Source organism: Zalophus californianus, chromosome X (genome assembly GCF_009762305.2).
Source record: "Zalophus californianus isolate mZalCal1 chromosome X, mZalCal1.pri.v2, whole genome shotgun sequence".
NCBI lineage: Eukaryota > Metazoa > Chordata > Mammalia > Carnivora > Otariidae > Zalophus > Zalophus californianus.
This window is the reverse complement of record NC_045612.1, coordinates 113,424,141-113,450,844: the sequence shown is the minus strand read 5'-3', so window position 1 is coordinate 113,450,844 and position 26,704 is coordinate 113,424,141. Positions and strand designations below refer to the sequence as shown.

General features: G+C 47.9%; 1 protein-coding gene across 11 annotated transcripts in view; it reads right to left on the bottom strand.

Moving 5' to 3' along the window:
* Positions 1 to 26,704, bottom strand: part of SH3KBP1 (SH3 domain containing kinase binding protein 1) — a 324,264-nt gene that overhangs the window by 297,083 nt on the left and 477 nt on the right. The window lies entirely within an intron of this gene.

Genomic DNA, 26,704 nt, shown 5'->3' with positions numbered 1-26,704 from the left:
GGGAAACATGATCTTACGTTGTTCACGGGAGCAAACAGGGTAGGGCGGGGGGTGGGGGAGCCCACAGCAAAAGGAAAACTAACTGGCAGAAAGAACTTTGCATGTGGGGCTTCATATAGCACTGTTTTTCAGCTGAAGGCAAACCAGGCCACAATGAGCTTTCTGAAAGAAAAGAAAAAAAAGGAAAGGAAAGGAAGAGAGAGAGAGAGAGAAAGAGAAAGGAAGGAAGGAAGGAAGGGAGGAAGGAAGGAAGGAAGGAAGGGAGGGAATAAAAAATATCAGAGCATATCTCATATAGCAAAGTTAAATGTTTTCTTGTGAAATGCGTACTTCAATCATAACTAAGGATGGGTATGCACATCAGACTGCAAAGTATAATATATTTCTCACTGGGATATATGATAACAAAAATTTGAAAAAGGGCAGGAGGAAATAGTAAGTGGACTTAATTTCCAGCCTGGCCAGTACCTATTCCCTCCTGGAGCTCCGGCTGGTGAGGAATAAACCATCCTTGCTGGATCGCAGCCCTGACCCATCCCCTGCCCGTTTTACCCCTTGGCCTTTGACTCTGTCCAGTGGTCCTGCTTTGCACCTTCTAGGTCTTCCCCTAGTGGCAGCACCTTTGGGCAAGTATGACAGCTTGGGCTCCCTCTCTCCTCCGGGCCCCTCAACTTCCTGGCACCCATCTCTGAATCTCCTGCCATCTCACTACCCTGGCCCACCGCGGTCACCCCGGTCTCTCTCTCTTCTGTGAAAGCCTTAGTCAGGGATGGGAGAAACAGAATAGTACTTTGTCCTTCCTTTGTCTTTCCGGTTCCAGACTGTATCTCCTTCAGTTTCTCCACATCGCTTTTGAAAATGTGAACCAATTACTTATACACCTATGTTCATAGCAGCACCATTCACAATAGCCAAAAGGTGGAAACAACCCAAGTGTCCATCAACTGAGGAATGGATAAGCAAAATGTAGTATATCCATACAATGGAATATTATTCAGCCTTAAAAGGGAATAAAGTTCTGGCACATACTACATCACAGATGAACCTTGAGGACAGTATGTTAAGAAGCCAGTCACAAAAAAACAAATATTATATGATTCCGCTTATATGGGATACTTAAAATAGGCAAAATCATAGGCACAGAAAGTAGAATAGAGGCTACTGGGGGCTGGAGGAGGGAACAGTGGAGAGTACCTGCTCAATGGGTACAGAGTTTCCGTTTGGGATGATGAAAACGTTCTGGAAATACGTAGTGGTGATGTTGCTCAACATCATGAATGTACCTGATTTGCCACCGAACTATATACTTGAAGTGGCTAAAATGGTAAATTTGATGTTTATTTTTTTTTTTGCCACCATTAAAAAAATGCATAACCTCAGTCCAATCATGAGAAAACCTAGTCTGAGGGACGTTCAACAAAATACTGATCAATACTCTTCAAAAGTGTCAAGGTCATGAAGGTCAAGGAAAGATTAAGCAAATGTCACAGAATGCAGAGTACTGAGAAGAAATGACAACTAAATACAATGTAGGATCCTGGATAGGATCCTAAGAACAAAAAAAGGACATTAGTTGGGGCACCTGGGGCTCAGTTGTTAAGCGTCTGCCTTCGGCTCAGGTCATGATCCCAGGGTCCTGGGATCGAGCCCCGCGTCGGGCTCCCTGCTCCGAGGGAAGCCTACTTCTCCCTCTCCCACTCCCCCTGCTTGTGTTCCCTCTCTCGCTGTGTCTCTCTCTGTCAAATAAATAAAATGTTTAAAAAAAAAAAAAGGACATTAGTGGGAAAACTTAAGAAATTAAACATGATCTTTAGTACATAGTATTACACCAATGTTGATTTCCTGGTTCTGATAACAGTACTGTGATTATGTAAGATGTGAACATTAGGGGAAGCTGGTGAGGGATATATGGAAACTACACTATTTTTTGCATCTTTTCTTTAAGTCTAAAGAAAAAATTAAAAGTTCAAAAAATTTTTAAAAATCAACCCACCCTTAAAAAATAGTGTAATATATGCCAATGTACATTAGTTAATCCTTACCCTGAAGGTGGTCAGTTCACATGTGAAGTGCCCAAATCAGAAACGAATGCTCCAGGGATACTGGGTTAGCCTTTGAAAGACCAATGACAGTCCAACTGCAGCAGAGTTAGTCAATCGGCATAATGGAAATGAGCAATGGCTCCCTGCTCTCTGGATTGGGTGAAAATATCATGCTGACAGCTCGGCCCTAGCAAGAACCACACAGAAGAATCTAGGAATACCAGCATCCATAGCTTTCAGAAAAGGGGCCCTGGACTCTATCAGGATCCTTGGTCATCCATTAAAGAAGGGCCCTGTCCCCTCCCTGGGGGCTAACCGAATCCTGCCACTGGAACACCATAACATCTGCATTGACTGTCTTCCACTTGGCCAGAGAGCTTGAACTCTGCAGAGCATGAGGGACAGGCAGGGCTCCCTCCAAGCCTACTTGCTAACAAGTGTTGAGTGAGTGGCCAAAATTGGTCGGAGACTTGCTTTCCCAGTAACATACCTCCTGGTCGTGGGACTGTGGGAAAGGACGCACAGGCTCCCATCAGCTGTTTTCCAAAAGAATGTGACAATTCTTCAAAGGACAAACCAGTTTAGGTCAGTTCACAACAGACAATGTCTTGGGATTCCTGAGAACACGTTTATGGCCCAGAGAGCACGTGCCAGCTCAGGCCGACAACCCCACCCCCCCACCTCCCGGAGTGGAGCCCTCCAGGGACGAGGTCTCCACCTGGGCTGCTGCTGTCTCCAGAGAGGGCCGTTTGGGCAGTGACAAACCTCCCCTGGGACACCAAGTGTCCATACTGAGCTCCTCGGGCTTACGGGGGCTGGAGCATACTAAAAGTCCAAAACCTGACCAAACTAATTTATTTAGCCCAAGGTCTTCAAGTTGACTCAACAGTGGAATCAATCACAAAGCACACAAGAAAGCCCATGCTTTTATTTTCTTTAGGGCCAGATGTAATCAAGCCCATCTTCTATTTTCTTCCTCCCAAGGGGCAGACTCATCTGTCATTTCCTGTCCTCATCCCCCTGCTTCCTCATTCCCCTCTTGCTGGTCACAGCCCAGCTGTTTCCAGCCATCCCAACTCCTGGCTCTGCTTCAATGCGACCCAAGACCCCAGCAGCCTGGGAGAGGGTGGCCCTCAGTGAGAGTCTCAGCTAGGATCATCAAAAACCCAGGACAGTCTACAGTGCACCAAGGCCATCTGGCAAACTTTATGGCCCGCTGAGGTGAGCGAAACCTCCTTTGCAACTTCCTCAAACTCTGCAGAGATGGAAGCTGTCTTCCACACAGGCTGCCACCAAATCGACTGCCCCTTTGGCCCTACCTGACATGGAGATCGAGAAGAACAACATCCCCACCTGAAGCTAATATAACACTGTATGTTAATTTTACTGGAATTTTAAAAAAAGAAAACAGCATCCCTGGCGTGGCAGGCGGAACAGATACATCCCAATCCCTGGAGCTGTGACTACCTGGCAGAGGGACACTAAAGTTGCAGATGGAATTAAGCTGGCTAATCAGCTGACCTTAAAATCGGGAGATTACCCTGAATTATCCTGGTGGACCTGATGTAATCCTAAGGGTTCTTCCAAGTCTAAGTTGGGGGCAAAGAGAAGGTCAGAGTGATGTGATGTGACATGAGGAGAGGACCCCCTGCTGCAGGCTTTGAAGATGGAGGAAAGGGGCCGTGAGCCAAGGGATGTGAACAGTCTCTAGATGCTGGAAAAGACAAGGGAATATCATTTTCCCTAGAGTTTCCAGAAAGGAACACAGCCCTGTCAACACGAGTTTAGACCACTGAGACTCACATCAGACCTCTGATCTAAAGAACAGTAAGACAATAAATTCATGTTGTTTTAAGCCACTAACTCTGTGGTCATTTGTCATGGCAGCAAAAGGAAACCAGTACACCTGACTATCAAATACCGGAGTAGCTTGTTTCGGGCCTAATAAATGAGTGAGTCCCGAGTAAAACTATCTTCCAAAGTCCACAACACTTGCCTCCCCTGAAGGCCTGGCTCCATGCCACTGGTTGCCACTGGCGTCCATTCCCGTAGGCCTTACCTCCAAAGAAACCAGTGCCTGGGGACAGAAAACGCACGACACGTGGTTTTGTGTCACAGGGCTATTCTAAATAGAACACTTTGCCTGTGCCATTTTTATGAGGTATTTGCTTGACACAGATCTTTAAAAAGAAAACCCACTCAGAGTTATTTCTGTAACTGAAGGTGGGCAAGAATGGGGATAGTAAAATGAGATTATTACTTATGAAATGAGCAATGGAAGTTAAGCCTATTCTTACCTACCATTTAATGCATCACTCTGCAACTAAGTATGGTGAGGCCAATTTCCATTTTGGGGCACCCCAACCCCACAGTACATGGGTCTGAGTCTCAGTGTTGTTCTTCAAAGGCCTCGAAGCTAGTAGATGCCAGTCTGTTCTGGTTATTTATTTCGCCAGTGCCAGAAACTCAAAGAGAGCCAGAACTCACTCTTTTTCAACATACTTTCTGTGTGGGGGGCGGGGAGCACGGTAAATGTGCACAGACACAGAATCCTCCTGAACAGAGGGTGGGGGTGAAGAAGAGCCACATGGCACTCAGCACTCCATATTTCAAGAGATTTGGATTCTCTTTCCAACGAGCTGGGAGTCAGGGTTCCAACCCTAACAGTGTCTAACTGACAAAGGTCATGCTCAGCGATTCCTATTACCTGGGCTTGACAGTGGTTAGGGCTAATAAAGGCTGGCCTAAAAATAAAAAAAAGCCATGATTTCCAATGCCAGAACAGTGGGCCATTTAAGCTCTATTTTTAGCAAGTCTCGCTTACCTGGTGAAGCAGCATCTGGCTCCTATAATTCTCCAAAGCATAAAAGCATTAAAAGATCGGAGTGGCTGTGACAAATGGGCTAGTCCCCAAGTGAGCATTTCCACATTGACAAAAGTAGACAGCCAACAGTCCGACCGGCCCACCTGGCTTCCAAAGGGACCTGCCATCATGCTGCCAGCTCTCAGCCATTAGCAACAGTTAAAATATTAAGCCAAATGACAGAGGAGTTTCTGCTACCAATTTATGATATTGGAGACTCCGTGTCTTTGACAAGAGGGCATTTCCTAAGCAATGACTCTCTGGGGACGAAGAAAAAAATCCTGAGGCAGAACACCAGGGACTAGCTCGGGCTAAAGAGAAAAGACAGCAAGAGGAAAAGAGAAGAAAAAGGTCGCGTTGCAGGGCACTCGGGGTGGGGGGGCCAGCGACACTTCCCTAAAATGCAGGATGAGAAGCCTGCCGAAATGAGCACACTGACTCCCTTATCTCGATCTCCTCTGCACAGCCCAGAGCACAGGCATGCGCTTCAGTACGTCCCGGGAGGAAGTGTGGCAAGCCCACACGCCGGCCACCGCTAAGAAAGATAAAGCGGATTTCTTCTGTGGCGGACTCACGGCAAAGGAAACTTTGGAAGGGACAGTAAAACAAGACGGCCCGCTAGCTGCCCTCACAACACGGGACGCCCCTGTCTGAGCCCATCATTGCTCTTTCCTCGACGAGTTCGGCGCTGACGAGATGCCTGGTAAAGGCTCAGCAAGGGCCACGGAAGACGCCCGTGTTGTAGAGCAGAAGCAGTCCCCACACAACTACCGTCGCGCCGCCACATTTCTCCTACAGACCATGCCACGGAGACTTTTGACTTGTCTCTTCGGTTCTTTCAAGACAGAAATACATCCAAACATGGGAACACACGTTACGCCGCAAAAGGGCCAACAGCAGGGAAGACTGTGAGCAGCGTGGACCTCCTCAGCTGCTCCTGCCCATACGCGGTGTGTGCAGGAGCCGTGAATAAGCAATGCCATTGAATACTGACTTCCGGCCCAGTTTGGGGAAACGAGACTCTGGCTTTAGAGTCATACATCATATGCTGTTTTCACTCATTCAACAAATATTTTTCTTTTGCTGCTCATTCTGGCTCAGACACTGTGCCAGATATGGGGAGACCAGTGAGGAGGAGACGACCATGGTCTTTGCCTCAGCGCCAAAGGATCGACAGTCCACGGAGCATGATTCGTGGGGTCCTTGCAGTACCTGGTGGGGCTTCCTGAGCCAGCATGTGCCCAGTGCCCTCTCCTCAAGCAGTGACCCTTCTCCCGTGCACCCGGACGTATCTGCATCCGAGTTAGGGGTGGGGAGGGAGGAAAAGGAAGAGGGAATGGTGTCTGGCTACAACAAATCGGGTTTCCATGCATTCTCCAGCAAACCAAGTGAAGCAAAGATAAATAAGACGTCTCATGATCCCCCCTCAAAAACCAGTAAATCATCCTCAATTGGTGGTTTCTTCTCATTCATAACTATCAAGCCAGGAAAGTGAAATTATGACAGTAGCATGCAGGAATTATTTTATTTTATTTTTTTATTCATTTATTTTTTAAAGATTTTATTTATTTATTTATTTGAGAGAGAGAGAATGAGAGATAGAGAGCACGAGAGGGAAGAGGGTCAGGGGGAGAAGCAGACTCCCCGCTGAGCAGGGAGCCCGATGTGGGACTCGATCCCGGGACTCCAGGATCATGACCTGAGCCGAAGGCAGTCGCTTAACCAACTGAGCCACCCAGGCACCCGCAGGAATTATTTTAGCCAAACATGCTATTCTCTTCCATCTCCTAAGCAAGAACTCATCAGCTCCAGGCTGTGAGCCAGGATTTCCCAGGACAGGGCCTAGGACAGTATGGAGGAAAGGACAAGGCAAAGACTTAGCAGAGCTCAGGGAGAGCAGGGAAGCAATGGGAAGGCGCCCAGGATAGTGCTGTTGGAGCCAGAGAAAAAGACTAATGAGTATCACGGACTCCTAAGTCATCACCACAACAAGGTTTCCCTACCTTATATCTAAAAATTAGTGCACACATAAACTTGACACACGACTGACTTAGCCCCCCATTATCAGAAGGAAGCAAAGACTCATCAAAGAAGCTCTCCAAGTTGGGGGGAGATGGGGAGGACCCGAGCTAGCACAGAAATCAGATGAGACCCCATTCCTCCCCGCTGCTGCTCCGCTCCCCTGACCCCAGCCTCCTCGGGTTGATTCAGAACTCTCCCATCATGTTATGCCTTTAAATATCTTTTCTTACCACTGAAGGTCCAACACCTGGATGCTCCTGACAGGACAATCTATTTTAAAACAGCAGCTCCCAAGGTACATCCAGCATAGAGCCAGCACACACATGTCAGCACCAAGGTCAATGATGACACGGGTCTAAAGAAAGTGCATCGGACACTGGTGGTGTTCTGGTGCTCAAATCACAGCTCAGGTGAGCAGGAAGAGCCTGGGATATTGGAAACTATTGGCATTTCTCACTCGTGGGCCAGGCAGACACATGGTGGGACCAAGGTTAGCAGATGAAAAACAACATACCAATCCCACTGGTTGTGACAGGAACATTCAAAGGAGAGTGACCCGGAGTCAATAATTAAATAGCAGGTCCACCTGGAGGTTCACATAATCCTTGTGACCTGCAAATTTTCAGCAACACTCTCTGAAAGAATGATTCAACCCCAACCAAAGAGAGCACAGTCTGGTTGTAATTTCAGGAGACAATTCAAACTGTTGAGGTGGGATGTTTGAAAGCCAACTCAATGGTCTAGTGGGGTAGGCAGGGCACCCGAAAAGTCAAGACAGTCCAGGAACAACAGTATAAGCCTGATTATCTCTAGCAACTGATTGCCAATCACAGCTCATGTCTGGGAGGCAACAGAGAGTGGTGGGGAGCACAGCAAACTGAATTCACATGCTCACCCATCTGGACAGAGCTCGTACGACTGCAGCCTAGCAGGAATGCCAGCCCAAGGATACCAGAAGACTTGGTGTTGAAGAGCAGCCAGGGATCTCAAATGTTATGGAAACATCACCTGGATTCCCAGACATCAGCAATTTGAGATTTATAAAACACTGTGGGCCACTATGAGATCCTGATGTGGCTCTCACAGTTCCTAACAATCTTAAGATTATTTCCTACACTGGATTTCCAAAACACCATCCACAGCAAAGACCCTTTCCACAACCTTACTACCCATAGGCCCAGTGTCCCCAGCACTCACGCTCAGTCCACACAACTCAGTTCAGCACCATTTTAAGATGTTCCGAATTCTTTGGAGGCATTTGCTTTTATGTTATTTCTACATTCTGGCAGAAGAAAAAATGTGTAACTTCAGATGATTCTGAGTTATTTTCTAAAACTTCTGTATATCTATCAACATTGAGGTAAGTATTTGCAGTCTTCCACCAAAGAGACAGAGTCAGGGACTGACAGATACCACCAGAGTTCTCCCTTTCACCCCCCTCTCCCGTGCCGTCTTAGTCAGTGTGTGCTGCTGTAACAAGAATACCAGAGACTGGGTGACTTCACCAAATGTTTATTCGTCGCAGTTCTGGAGGCTGGAAGCCCAAGATCACAGTTCCGCTGAGAACCCTCTTCATGGTAGCCTCATACAGGGGTTGCGGGAGTGGTAGAGAGAAAGGTGGGGGGAGAGGAAGAGGGAGAGAGGGGGCAGGAAGAAAGGGAGAGAGAAAGAGAGCGAGAAAGCTCTCTGCTATCTCTTCTGATAAGGCCACTAACCCCATCATGAGGGTTCCACCCTCATGACCTAATTACCTCCAAAAAGTCCAACCTCCAAATACCATCTCATTGGGGATTAGGGTCCTAACTTTGTGGGGACACATTCAGTCCACAGTACATGCCAAAAAAAAAAATCTGTGTCTGTCTGTCTCCACCCCCTCTCTCTCTTTCACACACACACACACACACACACACACACACACACGCACACACGCACACACACGCACAGAAAACAGATGAACACACAAGCTGGGGGGCCCAAAGCTATAAGGATAGGGGCCTATAATCAGTGCACCCATCATGTGCACAGAACGTATGAGGGGGTCTTCACACGTGAGAGGGCTCTGGCACAATGTACTAGTGTGGCCTTTTTGGTTGTTTGTTAGTAACTCACTTGAGGCCCTACTCTATGCCAAGCCTCCTCCTACATACCACGTATTTAACCATAGTGACACCACCTGCCCCGTGGGCCCCCCTGAGGAAACTACAAGTGGGCCCGCAGTTGGAAGTGGCCTTCACAAAAGGAATGCAGCAAACAAAGACAGAGGGAGGACACTGTCACTCATAAGAGAGAAAAAGTAGACCTCAAAAATACGGTTTGCTTTTGTGATTATTTAGACATGTGAACCCTGGGAATCACAAAGTAAGAGAAAACAAAGTCCCATCTTCAACAAGTTCACCAGCTCTGACAAATTTAATACTTTCAAAATACACCCAGTCATGAGACTGGCAAAAATGCAGTCAGATGATGCAATAGAGACTGATGATTACCTCCCAGTGAACCCTTCCTCCTTTTATAAATAGAACCCTTCCCTCCTTCCAGGGTAGACAGAATAATGGCATCCCCAAATATGTCCATATGCTAATTCCCAGGACCTGTACATAGGTTATAACCAGGCAGAACGAGCTTTGCAGGTGTGATTAACTCGAGGCTCTTGAGACGGGGAGAATATTCTGGATTATCTGGGTGGGCCCAGCGTCATCTCAAGGGCCTGAAAACAGAGAAGAGGGAAGCAGATGAGCCAGAGAAGATGTGAAAACAGAGGCAGGGGTAGGAGTGACGTGAAGAAGGGACTGTTAGCCAAGGAGTACGGCCGCCTCTAGAAGCTGCAAAAGGCAAAGGACAGGTCCTTCCCTGGAGCCTCCAGAAGGAACGCAGCCCTGCCAACCCATTCTGGACTTCTGGCCTCCCAAACTGCAAGACAATAACTCTGTATTGTTTTAAGCCATTGAGTTTGTGGTAATCTGTTACAGCAGGAATAGGAAACTAATACTCCCAGCCCCAGGTTGTGTGGGGCACCTGGCTGCCCAGGGCAAACTACATCCCCCAGACCCACCTGCAGCTGGGGCTGAGACTTTAGCTAAATTTGTACCAATGCGCTGTGTGAGGGAATGACATGAGCAGCTTCCAAGTCACATGCTCTAAAGAGAGGAGCTGCTCAACCCCCACCTCCCTCTCCCCACGTGGGCTAGAAGGCAGACCAGTACCCACAAGGCCCTCTTACCACCCTACCACGCTGACAAAGGCAAGGCCCTAGCAATGGTGGAGGGGGCAACGGGAGAGGAGGCACCTGACCCCATGACCCTGCAGAGCAGAGCCGAAAACAGACAGCGATGCCATCTTGGGGGTCTCTGTGACGGCCATTTAGCCTATCCCCTAATATATCTGGGGTACCAAATGTTGGTGGGCACAGGAGCAGCAGAAATGTTTACGCTCTGAGATTATACACTTTGAAAACCAATTTGGCATTCTCTTCTCAAGCTCACATACTCTCTCCTTCAATAAATACGCTCTCTTCTTTATTCATTGGTTTGATTGTTCCCCCATTCCCTGGGAGAACATGCTGGTACAACCACTTTGGAAATCCAGCAACTTGAAAGCCAGCAAAATCACTCCTTGCTATACACCTTTAAAAAACCATATTTTACACACGGCACCTAGAGACATCTACTAAAACGGTGATAGGGAGTCCATTCATGGTAGCAAAAAACTGGAAGCAATGCAAAAGTCCACCGGCAAGAGAAAGGATAAATACACAATGGCACACCAGACAGGAAAAATAAACAAACTACAAAACGAGAGACAACAAGCAAAACACAAGTCTCTGTGCAGTATGGTGTCAGGTTTAAAAATTTAAAACCAAGCAAAACCAGACAATATGTTTTTAGGAGATATATGTGGAAATGATAAAACTGTTTGTTAAAGAAGGGAATGATGATTTTTAAATACACAAACAATGAATCATGGAACACTACATCAAAAACTAATGATGTAGGGGCGCCTGGGTGGCTCAGTCATTGAGCATCTGCCTTCGGCTCAGGTCATGATCCCAGGGTCCTGGGATCGAGTCCCGCATCGGGCTCCCTGCTCAGCGGGAAGCCTGCTTCTCCCTCTCCCGCTCCCCCTGCTTGTGTTCCCTCTCTCACTGTGTCTCTCTGTGTCAAATAAAAAAAAAAAAACCTAATGATGTAATGTATTGTGATTACATAACATAATAAAATAAAATTTTAAAAAAGACCCATGATGGGGGCGCCTGGGTGGCTCAGTCGTTAAGCGTCTGCCTTCGGCTCAGGTCATGATCCTGGGGTCCTGGGATCGAGCCCCACATCGGGCTCCCTGCTCCGAGGGAAGCCTGCTTCTCCCTCTCCCACTCCCCCTGCTTGTGTTCCCTCTCTCACTGTGTGTGTCTCTCTCCGTCAAATAAATAAAATCTTAAAAAAAAAAAAAAAAAGACCCATGATGGTCGTCTCCTCCTGAGAAGGCAGGGAGAGGGGACTGAGCCAGAGCACACATCAGGGGATGGGGTCGTGAGTGTATATTTTATAATGACATTTGACACCATCCACACAGCCTATATAGTCTGTGTGTATCAAATATCATATCAGCTTTCAGAACTGTTTTGAAGGCATTGCTTCAAGTGAAATGGCCTGTATGAAGGATGAGTTCTCACCGTGGTTTGAAGAGAAAAAAGAGATGGGAGAAACAAGTGAACTCAAAAGATTGTGCCACGTCAAGCAATGTGCGCTCTGTCACATGGCCAGCTAAGACTCCGTCTCTGGAACACAACATCATGGCTCCTATCAGTGTTGATTTGAGCTTTATTGGGTTAATTTATCCTTAATTTGCAAATCTATGTCAGGTTTATACTTACAAATGAGCTAAAAGCAAAAGGAGCTCTTATCTAGTTAAGTGCCTGGATTTTAAAGTAGTAGTATTATTAAAAAGTTTAAGGCAATCAAGAAAGTCTGGGGATGCCTGGGGGGTTCAGTCCGTTAACAGGGTCCACGCTCAGCAGGGAGTCTGCTTGAGATTCTCTCTCTCCCTCTCTTTTTCTTTCTCTCTCTCTCAAATAAATAAATAAATAAATAAATAAATAAATAAATAAATCTTTTTAAAAAGGAAGGAAAATCTGGCATGCACTACAATACGGATGAACCCTGAAGACATACACCAAGTGAAATAAGTCAGTCACAAAAGGACCAATACGGTATGATTCCATGTACATGAGGTACATGCAGTGGTCACAAATCATGGAGACAGAAAGTAGAATAGTGGTCGCCAGGGGCTGGAGGCAGGGGAAACGGGGAGTTAATGCCTAAGGGGCATGGAGTTTCAGGTGGGGAAGATTAAAAAGTTCTGGAGAAGGACAGTGGTGATAGTTGGACAAAAATATGAATGTGGGGCACGTGGGTGGCTCAGTCGGTGAAGCGTCTGCCTTTGGCTCCAGTCATGATCCTGGGGTCCTGGGATCGAGCCCCGCATCAGGCTGCCCCTTCTCCCTCTGCCCCTCCCCTTGCTCATGTTCTCTCTCCCTCTCTCTCAAATAAATAAAATCTTTAAAGAAAATAAAATAAAGAAAGAATAAAAAAATAAAAAACAATGTGAAAGCACTTAATGCCACTGAACTATACACTTAAAATGGTAAAAATGGTAAACTTTATCTTATGCATATTGGACCACAAAAAATAAATAAAAGCTAATAACACTTTCAAATGTTTAAGGCAAAAGAGGGATTCTTGCAAACCATTTTCCTTGTGAGGGGACCTTCCACATTACTCGTTTGAGAAACCCTGCTCTATCTGGTTTCTCTCTAGACCTCCAGTGGGAAGGGAGTTTCGGAGACTGACTAAACATTATCGAATCTCAGAAAGTTGTCTTCTAACTTGACGTGTGTTCCTCAAATTAAGACCTTTCTTTCTTTCTGGATAAACACAATTTCTTCAAACAAACACCCTTTGGTTTGACAGCTTATTTCACTGTGTGGTTCCTGAAATAATCACATCACAGTCTCCCTCCCAGTTAGGGAAACGAAAGTTAACTAAAATGTGTCATTGAGTGGAATCCTAAATATCTCTGAGTTCCTCTGGTTATCAAATCTTACACTTAACAGGCACTCAATAAACACTTGTAGAATTTAACTGAATTCCAATATATGGCAGTACTGGGTCGAATGTCTTGTTTGTTCTACCAGTACGAGCTGGTTATGTTCACAATTTGAAAATGTAAGAAAGGGAGAAAGTATGTGGCAGAGGTGAGCTACCAATGCTCTCTAACACTATCACAAGGTTTAGAACTTTTATAGAAACTTGCCCCTAAGAGGGCATCATACATATTCAACTAATTTTTTACCAGGTACATGAGCTGACACTTGGCATAGGCTATTGGCTGAGGAATAAATACTTCACACGATGCTATCCATTAACGAAACTGATGCGCCATGAAGGCAAGGCCTTGAGATGGTTCTTCTGGCCTGGTTCTTGAGATTCTGACCAGCCCTACCCATTGCCCTTTGAAGCTAAAAGCATTATATTTTGAGGGGAGTGTATGATGATGACACAAAGCTAAGCTCAGAAACCACAGGAGAGTTATTACAGCCATGACCTTTTCTCTGTCGGCACGGGACTTGGACCCACATCCCAGAGAAATATAAAGTCACAATGAGGTCCCAGGGCCTCCAGGACACATTTTTCCCTATGACTTTAGAAAACAAAGTTCCTTTCAGTGCCAGTCAGGGCATGAAGTGAAAAGAGGAAGGGAAAGGGAAAAGAAAGAGAAGGAACCAAACCCCCAAGGGTTTCACCTTTCACTGTGTATACCCTAACCTCACACCTGAACGCTAAACCAAGATTAATCACCCAAAATGGCACAGTGAAGAGGGTACAGTGTTGTGGACTACGAAAGCCTCGCTAGCAATCTCCTTCAGAGGTGTCTCTCTTCCCCCCTCCCGTCTCTGTCCCTGTCTCTGTCTCTCTCAACCCCGTCTCTGTACCTGCCCGTCCGTCTCTCGCTCACACACATACACGCCCACACAGGTGAAGCGCACAGAGTACAGAAAGGGTGATAAGCCGTATGAGCAGTTTCTTGAACTAAACCTGAGATCAGCACAGGGACGGCAAGTACCCCATGAATCCCCGCGGCCTCGGGTCCTCTTCATTAGCATCATCACCCTTGGCCATTCTAGTCATTTAGGGGGCTATGGAAACAAAGAATGGATATAAAATGTAATATAAAATATAAAACCCTGCCTACGACCCGAATTCCTTAAAGGGTAAAAAGGAAAATGATGTCGATCACATCCCCATTTATAATATCAAGATGATGGAAACACGCTCACTGCTCAAATGATAGGGAAATAGTTACATAAATTGAGGTTCATGAACTGAGATATTCAGCAACTGAAAACGCTGTCTTTGAAGATGACTATGAAGGTAAAAAGACACCAGGCCCCACACCCACAAGTAGGCAGTAAAAAGGCTGAAAAGACCAAAGGAAAATGAGAGTGCTTGCATCGGGGTACAGTCTGGGCTGCCAAATTCTCCTGCTTCCTATTTTCTAAACCTTGCAATACAGTCACTATATATTTATAACCAAAAAAATTTAAGGTTCGAGAATCTTGGAGCTAGAAGAAGAAACAGCCTAGAATGCACTAGAGCTCCTGTGCAGGTCCTGTAAGGTGAGTCCCTCCCGGGCAGCGGGCAGCGAGCCGGTGCCCTCCCTCCCACCGCTGGCTCGCCCCAGCCCCAGCACCCCCACACCCCCAGCCTGGGGCAGCAGCAGAGGCTCCTCCCACAGGCCCCAGACAGGGACCACTTTGCCAAGGTTTCTCCTCCCCCAGGGGGACCACACCTCCTGCTGTGGCCGTTGTGACCTTAGACTGCACCGAATAAAGGAATAAAGGACAGTTTCACCTAGTCTCAGGGCCTCAGTACTTTTACTGAGCAAAGGAGGTGGTGATGGTGACGTGGTGACCGGTGGAAAATCTGGGGAGGCCCGGCAATACCGGCGGGAGAGGGCTCTAAGGAAGCAATGGGAGGGAGGCGTGTGAGAAGGGGATTTTCGGGAGTGGAAGGGTGTTGGTGGGGGGAGGGAGAGAGAAAGAGAGAGAGCTCAGAGAGCTGGCTGAGGGGCAGGGAGAGGAAGACGAGGAGAAGGGGGAGGAGATGGGAGGTAGAGGGGCGGGGGAAAGAGAGGGAATCGGAAGAGGGGTTAGTAAGAGGGGTGTGGAAAAGGGGGGTATGGAGGAGGGTGAGTGTGGGTGAGAAGGGGGACAGACAGGGAGAGGAGAGGAGAGGAGAGGAGAGGAAGAGAGAGGGTGGGGCAGTTAAGGAGGTGGGAGAGAGACAGAAGGAAGGAAAGACAGAAAGAAAGAAAGGCAGAGGAGAAAGGGACAAAAAGAGAGAGGCCCTGGGGAAGGGGAGGAGAGAAAGAAAGGGAGGGAGGGAGGGTCAGCAGAGGATGGGTGGGTGGGGGACAGAGTGGGGGGGACGGGGGGAGGGGGGAGAAGAGAGAGGGTGCTGGAGGAGGGGGCAGGGAGAGAGGTGAGGACAAAGGAAAAAGTGGGGGGAGAGAAGGTGGCAGGGAGAAGGTGGGGAGAAGGTAGGAAACGGGATGACTTGGAAGGCAATGAGGAGGAGGGACACATAGCCCGGGAAGTGTGAGGGACAAAGCCAGGAGGGGAGGAGAGAGAGGGAGTGGGGGGATCGAGGGGTGAGAGATAGGGTGAGGGGACCAAGAAAGGGTGGGGGAGAGAGAGTGGAGAGCAGACAAGGCGAGAGGTTGGAGAGAAGCAGCAGGCCAGACATTAGGGTGGCAGTCCCCTGCCCCCTTTTCCCTTCGCCTCTCCGACTGGGCGGTTCACTCGCCAGGCAGGGGCTGTTTTTCACAATGTCTTCATCTCTTCCTCCATTTAAAAACCCACAGGTTCCCTAAAAGAGCCAGATAATGTCACAACTGTACCCCACCCCCACAGTGTGCTATCATCGACCCATCCAAATGCCCCCAAAGTCACATGTACACGTTTTTACGTGCTGCCAATGCAAAAGGGGAAACCACGGTGAGTTAACAAGACTGGGGTCTCAAAGGATAAAAATAACCCCTTTACTCACTCGGAAGCACAACTGTGCCCGGCGTGGCCAGGAGCCCTTCCTCAAGGGAGCCTTATGAAAGGGCCTCCAGGGATGGACGGAACATCCTCAAAGACTCTAGCACCACCTCATACCAGTCACCCCTCTGTCAAGAGAAAGCCAGGAAAAATGGGCACAGGACGCTCTCAGGTATGCTGGCTTAGGGCTTCCACGCACCCTCACTTATAGTGCCTGCCCCAAGAGTGACCCCAGGTCCCCCGTCTCACCAGCACTGCTCCCGGGGCAGGCTGCCCCAGTGCCTAGCACACACCTGGCACCGAGGAGACCCTCCTTAAACATTTACATGGAACCAGAACAGGGCGCGCCCTGCCCCTCGCAGAAGTGGGCCCACAGCAGCCACCTGTGTATCTTCAGGGGGCGATGTTGACTCCAGGGGCCTCAGTCTTGCTAATGGGAATTTGGGACTGGGATGATGAATCAAATCCCTCCTAACAAGTGGCTGGAACTGTGGCATGCGCCCCATGAAGGAGTTGCACAAAGAGAAAAACTGGGACGGGGCAGGGAGGGGAGATGGCCAGATGGCATGGGGGGCAGCTGGCCTATCCCTGGTTCTGGGGTTTGTTGGGGCCCTTGGGTTGCATGCAAGGCCCCTGTGGTCCTGTACTAAGCCCCCCTTTTCAGATTAACAGGCTCTGCTTAGCTTCCTCACTTGAAGTCCTTACTGCGCGCACGTGCACACACACCCACTATGAAGCAGGAGACAGTCCCAACCCAGTTAGGGAACATGGTCTCCATCAGTTAAGATCCAGGACAAAGTTTCTACCAGTTACGAAACCCAGATCAGTTGAGACTCAGGGATACACAGCAGAATCTCCTAGAGAACTCTTCCAAAATATGCCTGTCGGTCCATCAAAATCAGATGAGGAGGACCCAGGCATAGCGTTCTGATGCACATTCCCCAGGGGAGGAACCCACCAGCTACGGAGAAGTTCTATCTGCTCATTCGGGCGCCTGGGTGGCTCAGTCAGTTAAGGGTCAGACTCTTGGTTTTGGCTCAGGTCATGGTCTTGGGGTTCCGAGACTGAGCCCCACATCGGGCTCGGGGCTCAGCACAGCATGGAGTCTGCCGGAGATTCTCTTCCTCTCCGTTTCCCTCCCTCTCTGCCCTTCCCCCACACACTCTCTAAATAAATAAATAAATAAATAAATCTTTAAAAAAAGAAGTTCCATCAGCAATTAATCATAATGTAAAAAGGAGGGAGAAATAATGGAAATGACTGTCTGCTGTTATGGGCATGAAGTCTGCCTGGAAGAATTTGGGAGAAAGAAAACGGGGGGGGGGGGGGGAGCGGGGGCAGGGAACCACCAGAGAACTGGAGGACTGGGACTGGGAAGGAGACCTGTCACTGTAAGCACTTTTCACCTTTTGAATTGTGAAACATGTGGATGTATGATCTCTTCCAGAAACTAACTTTTAAAAATGGTTTTAAAATTTCCCCAGCAAGCAGCTGTAGTCTCAAGGCCCAACAAACAGATGAGCACTGTGAACTGCTTCCCTTTGCAAATTTGTCCTCAACTGGTGAGCCCCCTACTCCTATTCTTTCCCCAGGCCCCCCAAAGCTAATTACTTTCTTTTCATTTCTTTTCTGACATTCAAAGGTAGCAATTAAGCTAAAACATCACCATCAATTTCCCAACACTCCTCTGCCAACCTGCTTAGGTGTCAGCAATGAGCTAATTGACAGACTGTATTTGGGTTGACACCTCTATTGTCCATCTAATATTTTATGGAGAACAAAAGGGCAGTGAGAAATCACTGGTTAAGTGATGAAAAGCTATCCCATTTTGTTCATTGTGAAGAGGGGTTTTGGTTTTTGGTTTTTGAATGACCAAAATAGGAGGAAGGAAGGCAATGCCCATTCATGACGCCATTCATGTCAAATGAATTTTACCCAGAAGCTAGCATGTAAAATGTTCAAGCAGAGGGTAGTATCCAGAACAGTCTGGTGAAGAAAATGAATATCCATGAAGAAGCTGGCTAAGAGGAGAGGAGAGCAAAGCCAGGAAGGCCTTTTCCAGTTCTTATCCAAAACAACATTCAAGCACCTCCTTCCAGCTCTAGGCACAAAAATGAGAACTAGTTGGAATAATTAGGGAGGACACTAAGCTAATTAAAGACTTTTCACACAGGGAGTGGGTGTGTGATGGATAAAACTAGTGCAGCCCCAGAGGACCAGACCTAGAACAGGGCCCCAAGTCTTCCAAGTCTAGAACAGTCCAGAGAAATCCAGCAAAAACACAAGGGCTGGTGTTTGCATACTGACTGATAAGAAGTTGAAATTTAAGGAGATGGTCATTTAAACTACCTATATGTGCTGTACTTGGGTGCTTAAGGACTTAAATTTGTTAGGCAAAACGAGTAACTAATGACCAATTCAATATTTATAGTATTTAATCCAAGACACTGAGGAAGAAACAGCAGTATGAATTGAATAGCACTTCATCTTGCCACTCTGTCCTCCACCTGGGGGCAGACCAGCCTCCTGGGGGAGGGGGGGCAACTTCCTTGGCCACTGGAAGGAAATCAGCTTAAGGCCTTTACCGAGCTTTTCTTGCCCAGTGAATACAGATCAGTGAGGACACATATCAGTGAGGATTTTTTTGTTATTAGTGTTTTTTTCTTCCTGAGGCTAAGTATAGGCACAGTTTATCACTGCAGTAAGGTCCATGAGCTACATTTTGCTTTGTTGAAGTGTCCCCTAATGAAAACTACAGACTTGCCTGTAAGATATTCACCCATAAAATAACAATCAAGTTGAAAACCAAGTGCTCCTAGTCACTCAGGATGCCAGTGTACCTTTGCCAGCGAAAGGAATTCGGGCAAAGAAAGGTACAACTGCGTCAACCCTCTATGCGCAGATTCGAGAGATCAGTTTGGCATTACAGTGCTTTTTCCCACGACTGAAATATCCTAATGAACCCCAGTAATTGCCAAGGAAGTTACCCAAGCAACTAATTCACAAATGCTTCAGGATGGAGAAGGAAATTCACAATTCTCCCCCAGGCGGAGAGGGATATAACCAAGGGAGGGGGCTAGAGGGACCCCAGCAAAGATGAAGTGCCTCCCAAAGGAAACACTGACCAAAAACATTTAAAAACAACAAAGCCATACTTTCCCTTTGTCTGTATTCCTTTAGAATCTTAACTGGGACCCTTGGGCTTCCACCAAGTGTTCTCCAAAACGCTTGGGTGGCCAGGAAGCCCCACGGGACATGGATTCTAATGCTTCAAGTTAGATGCTTGCCAGGGAGGGGTGATGAAAAAGTTTTCGAAACAGACAGCGGCGCCGGCTGCACAACACGGTGAATGTACTTAATGCCTCTCAACTGTGGGCGTAACAATGGTTAAAACGGCAAATTTTGTTATATCTATTTTACCACGATTTTAAAAGTTAGTAATGTAATATACCAAAAAACCATTGAACTGCACACTTGAGATGAGTGAATGGTAAGATACGTGAATTACATCTCAATAAACCTGGGTTGGTTTTTTTTTAATTTACCAGGGAAACAGCCTGTAGAAAGAGCCTCACTGGGGGAAGCAGGAGCCTGACATTTACTGAGCGCCTACCTGTATGCGTGGCTAGTTTTTTCCTATTTAAAGGAAGTGGGTTCCTGCAGCTAGGAAAGTGACCACGTCACTTTGCCTCTCAGAGTCTCAGTGTCATCATCTGATGCTGTGGGCTGCCCTGACTGCCAAGGCCCTTTCCAGAGCTTCAGTTGCAGGGACCGATGTGTGAGTGGCAGAAGGACCCACCATCTGCCACTCGGCACATAAGCACATCCCACTAGGAAGGCAGAACATCAGGGGAGCCAAACGCGGGAGAAATAAGTTTACAACTTGGCGACCAGGTATTGACAGAAAAGGCACATGAGCTGTGTTAAGACACTTTCTACTCAAAGAACAACACGGTGAAAGAATGATAAAGAGCCCTGCTTTGCAGTGACCTTGGTTTATTCATAAAACAAAGGCTGTGGCTACAGAGGAGACCTTGTGTCCAGAGCAGCTGCTGATGAAGAAAGGAAATGGTGCTTCAACCATCTGTGTAACACTCAGGGCAGGCCTCCCCAACTTTGGGGGGCGGACGACTGCTGGGGGGCTGTCCTGTACATTGTAGGATACGTGGCAGTGGCCCTGGCCCCCGGCCCCCGGCCCCCAGATGCCAATAGACTGTCCTCCCCCCACCAGCTATGACAACCAAGTGTCTCCAGACATTGACAAATGTCCCCCTGTGGGGCAAAATCGCCCTCGGTTGAGAATCACTGCCAGGGCAAATTTTCTATCTTGACCCTGCAGTTCTTTGTCGAAGCCATGTCACATGTGGTGTCAGCCTTCTCGCCCACTGCAGTGCAGGCCGCCGTGAACTGTCAGCAAACACGCCGCGCCCAGGGGACCTCACAGAATTGCACACACACTCCTGGCAGCCAATAGCCTCCGAGAATTTCAAGTAGTAACCATACTTGGGTGAAAGGGTTACTCATTCATTCATTCAGTGACATATGGCACTTAGTGTATGCCAGGCAATGAGCCAGGGCAATGGTGTTGGGGACACCCTGTCAGAGATGAACAGACTTCATACAAGATGACGTGTTCTATAGCAACCTTTGGAGCAGGACTCAAAAGATGAACAAGGGGTGCGGCAGGCTGTGTAACAGCCCCCCCAAAGATGTCCACATCTGAATCCCCAGAACCTGTGAATATGTTACCTTCAGTGGCAAACAGGACTTGGCAGGTTGATTAAGTTAAGGGGCTTGAGATGGGGAGGATAGCCTGAATTATCCAGGCAGGCCCAATACAACACAACGGTCTTTAAAAAGGGAAGGCAGGAGGTTCAGAGTAAGAGAGCGGGTGTGAGGACAGAAGGAGAGGTTAGAGTGATGTGGCCACAAGCCAAGGAATGTGGGCTAGAATCTCTAGCCAGAAGCTAGAGAAGGCAAGGAAATGGATTCTCCCCTACAGCCTCCAGAAGGAACGCAGCCCTGCTGACACCTTAATGTCAATCCAGTAAGGCCCATTTTGGACCTCTTACCTCCAGAAGTGTAAGATCACACATTTATGCTGCTTCAAGCCACTGGGTTTGTAGTATTTTGGCACCGCAGCAAGAGGAAACTCACACAGAGAGACCAGAAGGCAGAGAAGAGAGAGGAATCCCTTCCCCGTGAAGGAAACTATGTGGGCAAAAGCCTCAGAGGCCTGAACAAGCTCGGAACAAACCAAGGCCAGGGTGGCTGCCGAGCTTCCCGAAGGCTTGGCTAAGGTGCTCAGGTTCTAAAGCATCCGCAGAAGGGTGGTGACATGGGGTTGATTCCAGAAACATTTGGGGCTTGACTGTACCCTGGAAAGAGCTGAGAAAGGGGAGAGGGAATGGAGAGGCAAGGCAAACAGCAGAACAGCTATGGAAGTGACGGGAAAGGTGGTGATCCCCCTCAGGATACAGACACTGAGGACGAGAAACGCTGAGCTCAGTGGGGCGCATGCTCTGTTGACAGTGTCGAAGACACACCTGGGTGAAGTTAGCTCGAAGGTTAGGGGTAACAATTAACTCAACCAATTTTAATTTGGGGCTTCCCACGTGCCAGCACAGGGACATGATGACCAAAACGATGCAGTTCCTGCCCTCCCCAAGCACGGGAGAGAAGCAGAAGGGTCAGTAGCAGAGTGACATGCTATGGTGAAAGAGACCTGAGCGGCCATTGCTGGCTTGGAAGACGGAAGTGGGCCATGAGCCAAGGAATGCAGAGGACTCTGGAAACTGGAAAAAGCAAGGAAAGGGATTCTCCCCTAGAGCCTCCAGAAGGAATGCAGCCCTGCCCACATCTTGATCTTAGCCCAGGGAGACCTGTGTTGGACGTCTGATCTCCAGCACTTTAGAGATAATAAACATATGGCATTTCAGGGTGCCAAGTTTTTGGTAATTTATTACAGCAGCAATCAGAAGCTAATGCAGGTACCAGGTACAAAACACCAAGAACAAATACCAAAAAACCTACCATGCTAACAATGTATGTGAATGTCCCTTCTAAAGACGATGGAGGGAAAAGAAGGACAACGGCAAAGACCTACGTGATACTCTGGTACAAGTCCAAGTAATGCTGAGATGGGCCCGCTTGTGTCACTAATGCCCAGGTGCTGGACGGCCGGCATGGATGAGATTCATGGAAGAATCAACACTGTACCGTTCCAGTGACTCCATAAGACGTTTGTTCTGACCTAGGAGCACATTCTTCTCCTTCTCTAAGGCCATGTGTCACTTATAACAACAGCTTATATTTGACCAGAGTGCCCATGTACTCTTCAGGGACCCACATACTCTGAACCTCAGCTTTCTCACCCGCCAGGCAAGGAGGTTCTACACTCGACTTTGTGCATCAGAACCACCTGGAGGGCTCCTTAAAACACAAATTGCTAGGCTCCACGCCTTCCCCCTTCCTCATTCAGTAGGTAGAATTGAGGCCAGGGAATGTGTGTCTCTAACAAGATCCCAGGGAGGCTGATGCTGCTGGCTGAGGGACCACACTCTGAGAACCACTGTATTCGACTCTCCTCTCACACTGAAGAGATTCAAGTATTTTCCTGCCCCGCATCTTTCCCATGAACAGCCACCTTGACTTCTTGGTTCTCAGCAGCTTGCGCTGTATCTCTTGCCCCGCGCCGGCATTTCAGTTGTCTATTGTGCTTCATGTTGCAGAGCTGGCAGACTAGAGCTGGCCCATATTAATGAAGGAGCCACAAAATATACCTAGAAAGCCACTGTCCTCCCCCACCTCCTAGTCGCTGCCCCCCTTTATCACTTAGCTCAGAAAAGCAGCCCCTGCCATCCAGGAGCGGGCCAGGCAGTCTCCTCCAGTGAACAAACAATTCCCCAGGACACCAGCATCAGACAAGGCCACTCTGCGGCCAGCATGGGACAAGACAAAAACAAGACCACTCTGTAATCCTGGCTGAACACGGAGAACAAGTGAACCTTGTCCAAATTACAAACGGCCCCACACATCCCCGCATCCCGGCTAATAGGAGGGACTGCTGCTTCGTTACCAATCACAGCCTCTGGTCTTTCCTGCTTCTAGGTAAGACTGACGAGGACCGCCCCCCCCCCCATCATGGAATTACCTCGCTTCCGGCCAGCATCCAATCCAGAGCAACACCCAGCTTCCTTAAACGCTCCCCTAAAGCCCCTGCCACAGGCACAGTCCTCCGCATGGTCCTGTCCCACACGGCTCCCTGTGGTCCGTCGCTGTCACGAGAGGAGAACCGCCCGTTCCACGCCAGGTGTGGTCCTGGAGGTGGGAGGGCAGTGATGACTCCTACCAATTTTCAGATTTCAGATTTCAGTTCAAACACAATCTCCTCAAAGACATTGTCCTCACCCCTCTGTAGCTTAAATCACATTGCCCCTCTCTAATCTCCTTTCATGAGACCTAGCAGGGCTTCGAATCACCTCGTCTTGAGTACTGCATTCGGGCCTTCTTCTCCCACCAGCTGCAAAAGCCACGCTGGCAAGCCCGTGCACAATGCCTGGCACAAAGCAGGAGATCAATAAATACTGCATGGAGAGTTGGATGAATGGAGGAATACTGACCACTGTATGCAATCTACTTTAAAACAATTTCAAGTACAAGAACTGATGAGAGAATGTCAGGAATGCAACAAGAACCGAAGGTCTGTGCAACCAGGGAGGAAGCGAGGTTTTGCCTGTGCTGTGATGGGTACAAGGGGACAAAGTAAAGGTCATGAGTGATAAAGGTAGAGTCCTTCCATTTCTAACTTTAGACTGTTTGTGGAGACCAACACATTACATTCATTCTAGCTTTAGTTTAGCATAAAGCAATCTCCCACCAAAAAATACATTGCTAAAAACAGTCCAAACTTTCTTGTTACCCTGGAATTTTCTAAACAAATTAAATCATTTGCTGGGCTTGCAAATCCTCCACTATTCACAAATTTGGATCGTTAATATTTGTGCGATCGTAATGACAAGAGGCTTTCCCTCTATCTGGCACTGCAGGCAACTGCCTGCAAGCTCTGAGGGCACATTCTGAGTGGGCTTTTGTAAGAGGCCATTTTGCAACTAACTGGCTTCATTTCAGAGTTAGGGATTTAATGCTCTTCAGTTAGTTTTCAGATTAAAGACTATATAATTTCACTGCATTAGCCATCAACAGAAAAATCATTACCAGGCCAGGTAAGAATGCAAGTGTATCAAACTGATACACTGGAGAAATCTTTTGAAAACCAAGGAGACTTGGGGGATTGGGGAAGGGGGCTGTGCCTGTGTGTGTACACACACCCGCTTCAGAAACAGCACTATTGGGTGGCTCCATCAGAAGACGTACAGAATCAGTTGTTAAATACCTGTACGTCACCACAAATACACTGCTGAAGATGCTTTAGAAAATAACAGGTGTGGGGGGTGCCTGGCTGGATCAGTCGGTGGGGCATGAGACTCTTGATCTCAGGGATGTGACTTTAAGCCCCACCTTGGGTGTAAAGATTACTTAAAAATAAAATCTTTAAAAAAAACAAACAATTCTTTGGGGTGCCTGGGTGGCTCAGTCGGTTAAGTGTCTGACTCTTGATTTTGGCTCATGTCATGATCTCAGATGGTGGGATCAAACCTGCTTAAGATTCTCTCTCCCCCACTCCCTTTGCCCCTCCCCCTCCCTCTCTAAAAAAAAAGAAAAAGAAAATAGCAGGTGATCTTTAGCCATAAACTACTACAGACATCTTAAGTCCCACTATAAACATTTTAATGAATTAAATGACAGCATTCATTTTAATCAATTGCCTCTAAGTATTAATACCTGAAATAAATGAAAATCAGTTTCTGCACCCCCTCTGTCTTGTAATGGTTACAGTAAAAAAATATTAAGCTTGAAAGGACTATAAAATGCAGAAGCAGTCTCTAATTTTCTTAGGAGGCTCTGGATAATGAAAACAGTTCAGGCTTGAATAATAAACAGGTCTGTTTCTTCTTAAACTGGACTCCTCTTCCCTCTGAGATACAGAAGACCACAGAAGACATTTGTACCTAACTTCTTTTTTTGTGCAACCCTCTCAGGACCCACAAAAAAAAAAAAAAAGAAAAGGTGATCAAAATATCATTTTTGGTTACCTCAGGAAAAACCAACCTGTTACTAAAGTGATTATTAATGTTTAAAGTATATATTTCTGTTAATAAACTAAATCATCTTACTAGGTGCCAAAGCAAAACAAGAGTGTTGAGCAAAGTGTTTTGTCTTCCACCAGGTAGGAGGGTTTCATACCCATTCATTCATTCATTCATTCAATAAATATTTATTTAGGGCCTGCTCCACACCAGGCACCAAAGAAAACAGTGCTGAGCAAAATGGTACCAACACAGTTCTGTCCTTACGGTTATAGAGCTTACAGTAGGGGAGATAAATGTTAAACTCAAATAAATATGTAATACCGCTATTTTTTAAAAGGTGCAATAGGAGAAAGGGTAACAGAGAAACTAATTTAGACTGCAGATAGTGCAGGGACCAGAGAAGGGCACTGAGAAAAAAGTGACACTGAAGCCGAGAGGCCATCAAATTGCCACCACTTTAGAAAAGGAAAACCATTTTGGCAAATGACCACAAATGGGATTTTAACTGCCTGTCAACAGCTGATTGGGTTAAACCTCCTCTTTCCCAGTGCATCCGTCTTCAGGAGCATCCTATGACTGCTTGCCTATCATTGTTGGACTCACCTACTCAAATCCTATTACCTGAACACAGAAAGGTCTCATTTTATTATGATTTATTATGATCTACAGCCTTCCTCTGCCTGGCCTAGAAACACCCAAAAATAATCTGCCAAAGGCATGAAAGACAGAGACTAGCTTCCAGCAAGAACATTAACTGGGTGGGCCACACGATTACTAGCCCAGGCAATCACAAGTCCTTTGCCCAATGAAGTGCCACATCCTCTGGGCAAGGTGGCTCCAATATGCCAGAGTCTATACCAGATGGGACCCAGGAGACCGAACGGTTGGTTTCCTATTTGTCAATCGAGGACTGGATCACCGGCTCCAGTTCCCCCAGCCTTCAGACTTAGAGGATGTAGGAAGTGGCCTTTGAGCATCACGGAGCGGAGAGCTCGTCCGACTGAGAGAAGGCAGGCAGGTAGAGAGGGGGTCAGGGCCGGAGGAAGAGGGGCTCCAAGAGAGACGCGTCTGGCGCTCAGGACCCGAGGATGGCACGCCAGGCCGGGTACTGGGGCGTTTCCCGCACCGCCCCCCCCCCCACGTCGGCCCCCAGCAAAGGCAACCCGGCCCCTGGCCGCCCCGAGACCCCGAGATTCTGGCTTCCCCCACCGCGGGGCCAGGAAGACAGACACCGCGAACCCCGCGCTGGGCCGGAGCCCACCAGCTCCCAATACCCACGTCCTCAGCGCAGAGGAGGGCGCGCTGGGGCGAGAAAATGGCCAAGACAAAACTCTCCCCGCCCACCCGAAGAGCCAACCACACCCCCTGCATCCCTCAGCCTCAGCCGCCCCGGGCCGGCCCGCGATCCTCCGCCCAGGCCCCCACGGGGTTCCCGTCGGGGCCGCGCGGGCTCAGCAGGGACGCGAGTGGGAGTGAATGGGGGTGCGCGAGGCAGGCAGGGTGCCCACCGCTATGTCACCCGCCAGGG